This window comes from Prunus mume, linkage group LG3 (genome assembly GCF_029339155.1).
Source record: "Prunus mume cultivar Tortuosa linkage group LG3, ASM2933915v1, whole genome shotgun sequence".
In the NCBI taxonomy this organism is placed as follows: Eukaryota; Viridiplantae; Streptophyta; class Magnoliopsida; order Rosales; family Rosaceae; genus Prunus; species Prunus mume.
In genome coordinates this window covers 24,503,848-24,514,462 of record NC_142700.1, presented here as the reverse complement: position 1 = coordinate 24,514,462, position 10,615 = coordinate 24,503,848, and the positions used below count along the sequence as shown (strand labels likewise).

At 39.0% G+C, this 10,615-nt stretch overlaps 1 long non-coding RNA gene across 1 annotated transcript; it reads left to right on the top strand.

Moving 5' to 3' along the window:
• The first annotated feature begins 411 nt into the window (after window positions 1–411).
• LOC148919191 (uncharacterized) lies at window positions 412–3,083 on the top strand. Its single transcript, XR_016125433.1, has 5 exons — window positions 412–495; window positions 625–750; window positions 888–1,070; window positions 2,384–2,720; window positions 2,989–3,083. It is a non-coding gene; the product is annotated as an uncharacterized LOC148919191 (long non-coding RNA).
• Window positions 3,084–10,615: the final 7,532 nt, after the last annotated feature.

Genomic DNA, 10,615 nt, shown 5'->3' with positions numbered 1-10,615 from the left:
GGCATGTGCTGGAAGGATGTTTGAAAACATGGCAGGTGTTGGAAGGATATTTGAAACAAGACAGGTGCTGGAATGGGCCGAATAATTAAACCCAACCCAAAAAATCAGATTTGTATTTGTAGAGAACTTCTCTTCTTCTCGCGTGCAAAATGACGGTGTCATAATTGGCCCCAAATGTTATTTGCAGCTTCCCAACACCAAACGCCTTCTTCCTTTATTTTTTATTATTTTCTTTCTTTCTCTTCCCTTTTCTTGCACCAGACCCAACTTCTTCCTACTTTTTTTTTCTTCGTTTTCCCTTGTTCCCCACTCAAAACTGAGTGAGAGAGTAAGATCAAGTAGAAAACATCTGCCTCCAAAGAGCTGGGAAAAGAGCCCAAGTCGATTTGACCCTTCAGCCCTTCTCCCTTCAAGAAGCCCCTCTGCCGCTGCTATGATTCTCAATTTCGCTCCCTTCTTGTTATATTTAAAGTCACCCGTTGGGATTTTAGCAAGGTATGTCCCTTCTCTAGCTTTCTCTTGGATTTATTGAGGAATTTGCTGGGTTCCTTTCATCCATGAATATTGCCCTTTGTTTTGGTAGTCAAGCACCAAACCCTCTTTTGACCTATTTTGTTATTGCAGCAACGTGAGTGCTTACAACGTGGGTGCTAGCAAGGAAGGGCTCGCACTAATCTTCTGGGATTCCCTTTTCTTTGATTTGCTCGAGTTGCTGGAAGGGTGCCAATTTCCGTGAGAACAAAACTGTTGGTATGGGTTTCTCCTTTTCCTCTTCTTACTTTTATCTTACTCTGACCTCTTTTTTGTATATGAAAAGGCTGAACTTGGCATGATGTGCTTTATTTTCTGATTTTCTCTCATTCTCTTCTTTCTTCTTCTTCTTCAAGACCCAAACCCGTCGGTATTGTGCATCAGTACATAAGTCATATTTCGGAAGCTCGGATCAGAAAACTTCCTTGAGCAAAGTCGTTCATCTGCTCGAGCACTATAGCCAGTAAAATTTGCAGAATATTTTGAATTTTTCTGATACCTCAAAGCTGGTTTGCAACTTCTGCATTCATCCATGGCTGGTGAGTTTTTGCAGATTTTTCTTCTGCGTGTATCTTTAACTTATGATGCTCGTATGATTGCGCTTGCTTCACAAAATTTGCTTGAAATTATGTTGTTTATAACATATCCAAAATTGAGGATCATCCACCCATTCTAGTGCTCTCTGCCTCCATTTTTCTAAAGCATGTTCATGAGTTGATGTTGATGCTTTTGTTGCATGCTTGTCTTCTATGCTTGAATGCTTGAGTTCCTCTGTATTTCCCAAAATTTGTGAACTAGAAATTGAATTCTAAGGTTGATCTTTTGATTTAGGATTCTAGCTTGGTGATAAACAAGAGTTATACAAGCTCACTTGGGTATGCATGCCAAGTGTTTGTCAAAATATCTCAAAGTAGCTTGCTGGCTGTTTTTGAACTTTTGAAATGTTTCTTTTCGAATCTGAGTTGGAGCTTTTGAGACATAAAAATGGACTTCTCAATGGTTATGTTGGAATTGGTTTTGCATCACTTGAAGAAAAAATGAATTTTCGGTGGAATTTCAAAGTAAGGGTTAAGGTGCTGGAGCTGTACAGTTTCTGCTGCATGAGCTGTTTTAGAAATCTGTTTGACATGCTTCCCTAGCTCGAAATGCAACAAAATTTTGGGAAAATGAAGCTTGATATGTCTAGTTCTAATCTGGAAAGTTTGGGATTTGTTGGTTGTAAGCTTGATTTATAGTGATTTTCTAAAGGTGGGATATTCTAGCTAGGATGGTTGGAAAGCTTGTGTATAAGTTTTGCTTGGCATGTTGCTTTTGCTTGGGAATTTAGCATGTCCTTTCTGTTGGCATTGAGTGCTGATCTGAGTATTGCTAGAGAATGTTCTTGAGCAATATTGTCGTGAGAGCATGAAGTGGAATGGTATTGTTGTAAGAGCATGAGTTCTTCAATTTGCTTGAAATGCCCGAATTGCTTGGAATGCTTGAATGAAATGAAATTTCTTGGTATGTGGATTGGTATCACGCCCTGTGAATTTTGTCTAATGCTTGATAGATGAGTTTGCTTGCACCTTGAGAAATTTATGCTTCTAGCGCCTTCCTTTGTGTATAAGTACCTTTCCGGCATATGATTTTGGCTAACGTAGTCTCTTGTTTAGAAGCTCCAAAGCATGATAAAGCATGAGAAGTCTAATCTTCTAGGATTTTGATAACATGAAAGTGAGTCTTGGCTGCTTGCAACTTGTCTTTGGAAAAAATTATGTTTCAATAGTGATTATGCTTCCGGCACCCCCATTTCATTTACGAGTTCCCTTCCAGCGCCTAATCTGGTCAACGTACTCCCTTGTTTCTTTTTCAGGCTTGATTGAGAGGTTCCAAAGCATGAGGAATGTCATCTTCTTACTGATTTGCTGGGAACTTGATAGAATAAAGGTGAGTTTTTGGTTACTTTCACGGATGTAATGAGTTTGTTGAATTGTTGCAAGGATAAATTGAGCTTTGGGGGTTAATGAGCATATACACTAGCATGATGTTTGAAATAGGACAGGGGCTAAGAAGATTTGAAATAAGGCAAGTGCACGCGTCTCAGGCATGGGTGGGGCAGGTGCTGGAAACCTTGACGTTTCTGCTGCTGGAACCTTCAAATCCTCCAGCCTTCTAACTTGGATATTTAGGGCTTCTGCTTTAATCTTTTGGTAAGTAACTCCGCCAATTTGAATATTTCATGAATAAGCATAGACTGGTGCATGGCCTAAGCTTACTCTCCTAGTGAACATATGCTTGATTAATTGTAGACTTTGTTCTCGGTTGCAAGAAGTAGGAATGCATGTCTTGCAATGCTTGATTTTTGTTCCGAAAGAGAATTTGCTTGTCATGCTTATTGACTCACAGGATGAGAACTTTGTTTGTCAAGAACTTGGGTCAGAAATTGCATATTTGTTTGAACTCCTTCTTTTCTTTTAGATCAAAAGCATCTCACAAGGGGCGGAGGGTACGGTTCCTTCCTTTCCCTTTGGGACACGTCTGATACAGTTGCCGGCACCTCCTCGCAGCTTCCCTTGCCACGCCTCCAACTTCTCCTTGCACGGCATAGCTGCGGCATCTGCCTGATTTCCAGCATTGCTACCTCCAACTTCTCCTTACCTAGGCACACCTGACACAGATCGTGGCATCTCTCCACAGCTTCCAGCGGTCTGCCTCCAACTTCTCCTTACCGAGCACACCCGACACATATTGGCACCTCTTCACAAAGCTTCCGGCAGTGCCCCTCGTGGTGAGATTATTGATGACATCCATAAGGACGGTGATGTTTCCACCTCCGTGGGGCATTTATTGGAGAAAAGCATGTCTTGGCAAGATTGGGAGAATTCCTTCATGGCGTTCAAAGCCTTCTTTGATGGCGGTGTTACTCATAGCATGAAATCATCGCATGGTTCTGTTTCCTTTGAGACTATAGGATGCATGGATCTTTAGCATGTATAGTTTTATCGTGCTTTGACTGTAGTTTTTTTCTTTTCTTTTGACATTCTAACGACTACGTTGTTATGACTTTGTAATTTGGCATTGAACCACTGAAGCTTGTATTAATTTTTAGAATGTTGAAGGCAGGTTGTAATTCGCATGTCTCATATATATATAGCTTGGTTGGCAAAATTCGTCTTTGTGAACTGTTTGAGATTTTCTGACAGGTTGGATATCCTTAAAAATAAGGTATATGCTGCCAAAATTTACAGGAGCGGAATTTCTAAAGTTACTTTTGCATGGTTTATCTAGCCTCTGGGTTTGAAAAGCAGCTTCTTGCCTTCCTTAAAAAGGGCCAGACTAGCATGTGCATGATTCTTACCAAGGTTTTATAAAACTCTCCAGATGTTGTTCCAGCACCTCAAGATTGCGTGCTTCTTTGTAATAGATCGGTTTCTCGTGCCTTATGCTATTTTTTGCTTAAGCGTGATGCTTGTTGATAGTTCGGGACCCCATCCAAGTGACTTTGCTTGGCATGGTTACTGCTGAGAGGCTTAGCATTTTAAAGGGAAGTTTGCTTGTCTATTTTCTTTTTCTTTTTAAAGAACATGTTTTGCAAAACAGAAGAAGATAAAAGTAAGGAAAGAATTCTAGAGGCTTTTTTTCTTTTTCCAAAATACTCCATTCTCATTGCAAATATCATTTTACACCTTGGCATGCAATAATGGTGGTGTATTCTACAAAAGTTGTGAAAGCATATGGTGAAAACACAAAAGGAGTTCATCTTTGAATAAATTTGAAAAGCCAAAAACAAAAGGATAGGTGCAAAAGCAACGCAGTAGTAAGGCTTTGAGCCATTTCGCATTGATAAATACCCCCATCAAATTAAGCCCCCAAGTATGAAAGGGCTAAGGAGCGTGCATGACTTGCAATAGCATGAAAGCTTGTGCCTAATGTTGGCATATATTTGGCATGTGTTGTACTAGGCTGTCATGCTCTGTAGAAATATTTAATAGAGCTACAGCTGCTGATTTGCATGCGACTCATAACCCAACTAATCATAGAGTGATTTGCGGCTCTTATGAGAGGTTACGGCAGCTATCTCTTGATTATCTTGTTGACCAAATGAAGCCCCCAAGTGGCGCTCTTCCTCTTCACTCTTCCAAGCTTCCTAGTTTTGGCTTAGTTTCTTTTCCAGCATGGCGATGACATCTTCATGGGTGACAAAAGATTGCATCCTTTGTTTAGACCTCTTTCCGGCAGCAGTAGATTCCTCTTGGGCTGGTCTTTTGTTTTCTTCACTTAGCTTAGAGACTAAACTTTTTAGCTCCTTGATTGTCTCTGTCATCTCCCTTTGAGTCTCTCCCATCGCATGGATGGCTGCAACAACGTCTATGAGGGTAAAAGTTCCCTCACTTGCATGTTCTTCTTCTCTAGATGAGGGATGTTGCCTTGATTCTGAGTCAGCATGGCTTGGCCCATCTTGGGAGGTCATGTTGTCGCTTCTGGTTTTCTTCTTTGAAGGCATCGATGAAGATAATGGCCTAATCCCCAGCAGAGTCGCCAATTTATGTAGGGGACTTTTTCCTCAGCAGCTGGTACAAATGGGATGGGCTTCTGTAAAAGGGCTGATGAAATTGTCCCCTTTGCTGAGTTCGAAAATTAGGCCCCAAATACCTCGAAAGGGCAGTAGAGCCTTAGGAAGTATTTCGGTTATCTTCACCAACCAAATAATGGCAGCTTACAGGTAATTTCTTCATGCTTACAGATAAACTCTCAAGCTCAGCATGAGTGGCATGTGGCATGGGAGCAAAATCAACATGAGTTTAGCACTAAAAGAAAATTTAGGCTTGCTTTGAGGGAAAAAGGAAGTGTTAGGGTAAGGAAGGAGAAGTTTTGTAAGAGATTTGGCTAGGAAAGGGAAAATGAAGATCAGAGTTCTTCCAGCAGCTGCCAGAAGAGCAAAACAGAGAAAAAGATGAATAGTGCACGAGATTGCTTTGGGTTTTTGTAAGTTAGAGAGAAAGCTTGCTCTCTGGGTCTGAGTTGTGACTAATGGTGAAGTATTTGGTGGTTTGGGTAAGTTTCCAGCAGCCTGACAAAAGCTATGTCAGACTCTAGAATGGCATGGCAGAATGGAAAGTGGGAGGAGATGGAGGATTAGGACACGAAATTGCAGAGATTTCATAGTGAGAGATGAAGCTTGCTCTCTAGATGTGGGTTGCTTCCATTGGGTAGAAAATGCCTCAATTTATAGCCGCTGGAAGCTGACATTTTCCAAGAAACCCTAATGGTTTCCATCCCATTTTGTCAAGTCTTTCCCTTCCTTTCTCCCTTCATCCCTTCAATCATCCTTTTTTGGTGAAATCTTCTCTGCCCATTTGCACAAAATCAGGGATTTTTTGGAGCTCAAGACCCCTTTCCATGGTGTTTGGACTCTATTTTCAGCCATCCTTCTTCCTTCTTTTCTCTCCTCTTCCAAGGCCAGGTCTGATGAGGGAATGAATTGAATATACATGCTGGTTCAAAGGGTGCTTCTGGCAGCTCGCAGGCTAATATTCTTTGGTACTTTGAATGTTTCTTGCTTGGAATATGCTCCCTCCATGTGCTGGAACCTCCAATAGCATTGTTTAATGAACCTCCAGACCTCCCTTTCGTGGCTTTTGTTTCTTCAGCTAGGTGTTAGTGCCTTTGTAGCTCATTATGGTAGTTGTATGGGCCAAGATGGTTTATCAAGCAAGTGGGCTATTTAAAATGTTTAGGCTTTTTGGTTGAGTCAATAGGCTATTTTGATTGGGCTTATTTTTGGTTGGGTTATTTTTGGTTAGGTTATTTTGCTTGGGCTATTGGGCTACTTTTCTCTCTTGTGCTCACCCACATGTTTGGGCCTAAGAAATGGGCTTGAGTCTCGAGGCTCCCAAGCAACCCGAGACTTTCCATTTCTCGGCCCATTAATGGGCCTCATGTTGATTTATTATCATCCATACCACAACCCACTCAAGCAAGTCCCGGGCATTCGAGTGGCTTGGGCTCACTTAGGCTTGTAGCGTGGTTGGGTGTGTAATAATGATTTCCTATTTAGCATGGCATATCGCTTGGCATGCTTTCAATTATTCTGCCTGGCGGGATAATTAGCATGGATTTGCAAAGATAATGCATTTTATAATCTTAATCTCGATTCCTAACATGACGAATTATTTATTTGGCATGGCGCATGTGGTGTGACTCGCATATGACGAGCCTTCACATACTCAGATATGTGACTTTTCTTAATATAGTAGCGTATTGGACCGAAAACTTATTTGGGCCCAACCGTGGACTTTTTTGGGCCTAAACAAAGAGCCTATTCAAGTTGGAATTGCTGAGCAATTGAGTCCTTCTCTATTACAGTGCTCCTAATTCATATTATTAGGGTATGGATACTTTTGTCAAAACCCTATATGATTACTTTGGTTAGGTTTATAAACTTATTTTTTAATCATATCCGATACTTTGCAAATATTTCTCAATCATATCTTTGGAGCATTCTCTCTCCTTACTGAAAACATAGATCCCTTTTGTACATTCACTTGTCTCCATAAACTTGTCAAGAGTCCTGATAATCACCTTTGAGTCATTTTTTCTTTCAATTATCGTATAGTGATATCAAAGACAAATGACTCGTTCACAAGACAACTATGATGTCTTAGGTTTAAGGACTAGTTTGCAGTATTGTAACTTATGAGTTCTAGGTTAATATGTGAGTAAGAATTTCATACTAGAACTCGTGATTTGATTGCATGCAGTGTACTTTTCCTTATAAGCACCTACACACTTATGTTAGTGCCTTTACATGCAATGACTTGAGACTATAGTCATTCTCCCAATTGAGAGAATATAGTGTGTACCAGTCTTTACGGATGATCAGTGTCCAATTAATAATCCTACGATCAGGAACGTTTAGGAAATGATGTGGAAGTATGAGAGGCCTCCTTATATCCAATCTCATTGCATAGCCCTCATACTATTTCATATTCCAAGGACTTGTTGTTTTACTGTTATGATAATAGACCATTTATCATAGTTGAAAACAACGATCTTGCCTATTAGTGATGGTGAAATATCTAAAAAGTAATATCACATGTTTGGCTTTAGGGCATATTTCTAACACGGGAAGGGTCTTGTCACACCAAAACTTATGGAAACTTAGAAAAACTCATGTTCTAGCCATACAAACTTTCTATATCTCTTGTTAAACTTATGGAAACTTAGCTCTCACACCACAAACTTCTCAAGCCAAGCTAAAGAATTTTTTATTTACTATGAACATAATACCTTTGGTGAAAAAACCAGAGCACTCCCTAAGAATCGACATCCTTTCGGAGTGTGTTGCACTACAAAAAAAAGGGTCATTACCGACCAACATTCTCCGAGGGCCCCGAAATTTCCTCAGTAAAAGTGTTTTTTCCGACCAAAAAATGTTGTCTGTTGGAAATATGTCACGAGCCTGAAATTTATTTCTGACAACGGAAATACCCTCAGAAAAAGTCTCTATTGTCGTCGGAAATGTAATTTATTTGGTCGGAAGACTTGGCGCCAACTTTATTAACGACCAAAAGTACATTTGACGGAAATAGGATGATTATTTCCGACGGCTTTCTCTTTCGTCGAACTGTTTGACTATTTCCGAGGGGCTTTTTATTCCGTCGAAATTGCTTGAACATTTCCGAGGGGTTCTCCTTTCGTCTGAATTGTTTGACTACTTTCGAGGAGAAATATGTTCTCTCGGAAAAACGTTTGAATGTCAATTTCCCGTTAGAATAAATTAAAAAAAATTTGATTGATAATATTGTTAGCTAGGGAAGAAAACAGATTTTTTTTAAAGAGAATTTGGTTATCATGTAGACCCAACAAACCCGATGCCAATATATATGGTAGTTGGTGGGGGCTGTGTTCCATGGGGGGTTGGTACAGTTTCATTCGCAAGTCTCTACACAAAACAAAACAAAGGCATTATCTGCATATGAAATGAAACCCAAATTAAAAATCAAAATGATATGAAAATTATAATTTGATGCACAAACCAAAGCTCTCTGTAGTGATATGCAGTTCTTATTTGAACCTATCAACTTTTTGGCCCCTTCCCCCACAAAAAAGAAGAGCCTAGCTAGCTGTGAATTTCCCATTAGAATAAGTAAAAAAAAAATATTGATAATAACCAATCACACTCCAAAATAAATAACTAAAAATAGCCAATCCAAAAAAAATAAGCAATCACAATTACATGGCAACTCATCCTATAGTTGTAAGTTGAACACATCGATCCCTTCTTCAATCAATTTCATTGTCTTCAACATCATTTTGGATGACATGCATGCTTTGAATTTGAGTCTCTGCTTCTTGGTATGGCTCAATTTCATCATTAGTCGTCTCATAAGTATTTCTTGGATTTGTTTCCACGGCAAAACTCCAAATTTTATTTTTAACCCCCTTCACATAAAAAACTTGGGTTGCTTGGCTTGCTAGCACAAATGGCTCTTGAGTATTTAGCTTGCGTGTTGTATTAACAGTGATTATTCCATAACGATCTATCATGTAACCTGTTCCTTTTCATGCCGTGTCATACCAATCACAATTGAACAATACAACTCTATTTCCTTCTGTGTAACGGAGCTCAACAATATCTACTAAGGTTCCATACCAAGGCACATCGTCAATCTGATTCTCCCCCTTAACCATAACTCCACTATTTTGTGTTTTTTTATTCTCATCAGGCTGCAATGTATGAAATCTAAAACCACTAATATAATAACCAGGATAATAAGTTACTCGCCTTTCAGGGACCTCGAGCCAAAGAAAGCATTTGCTTACTAACTTTACCATCGTTGTATAGTTCTGTGACCTGCATAGAAAGGAAAAAATATTTTTAAATAAACATCTATGACAATCAATAATTTTTTGAATACAATCTTATCCATACCCTTTTAGAAATCCAGTTTGAAAATTGAAGCCTATGTGACTCCTCCACATTATCAACACTAGACTGGATTAGAATGTTCTTATGTTCTCTGCATACATAACAAATGATTATATTCAAATTAATACAGTGACATATTGCATCTAAATAAATAGTAACTTATTAAATACACTTAGAAATTATAGTGTTTAAGAATTCTTACTGGACAAATGGAAAAACTTCATCACAATTTTGCAGGACATAATGAGTGGCAGCCTTATGAAGTTCGGTGCTCATCTCTCTAAGTACACCTTTCCAAAAGCTCGACCAGGTGTTGAGAAAATAGATAACGGAGATGTATCATATGACGGTTGACCTTCATCGTCGTTTCTATCTCTTTTATTAAACTTAGTTTCAACTCGATGCAAATAGCGAGAGCAAAATATTAAACACTCATCTCCCAAGACACCTTCGGCAATAGACCCTTCTGGATGAGCCTTATTATGAACATAAGTCTTTAGCATATGCAAATACCTAATTACGTTATAAATACCAAAATTAGAGAATCATACATCAGCAGTTAAACAAATCATGAATAAAATTAATATCTAAACATTAAGATTACCTTTCCACAGGATACATCAACCTGAATTGTACTGGACCGGCCACTTTTGCCTCCCATGCCAAGTGGCAGGTTAGGTGAATCATGATGTCAAAAAAAGCAGGTGGGAATATTTTTTCCAACTTGCATAGAGTTATGACAATTTGATTGTCAAGAAGATTCAAGTCATCTTTTCTTAAAACTTTAGCACACAATTCCTTGAAAAAGTACGATAATTCAATTAAAGGCTCACTTACATCTTTAGGCAATAAATCTCGCGCCACAAACGGAAGTAATCTCTCTAAGAACACATGACAATCATGAGTTTTCATACCATAAATATTACGCTCTGAAGCATTCACACATCGAGATAAATTTCCAGAGTATCCATCTGGAACTTTTAACTCCATTAACCATTGACATAAAGCTTTGTTATCATCATTTGACAATGTATAATCGCCTGGGATAAAATAGAGCTTACCATTATCTCCTTCTTCTGGATGATACCTGTGTCTTATACCCATTTCTTGAAGATCAAGACGAGCATTTAAAGAATCTTTTGTTTTACCATCAATGCTCATCATTGTGCCAAT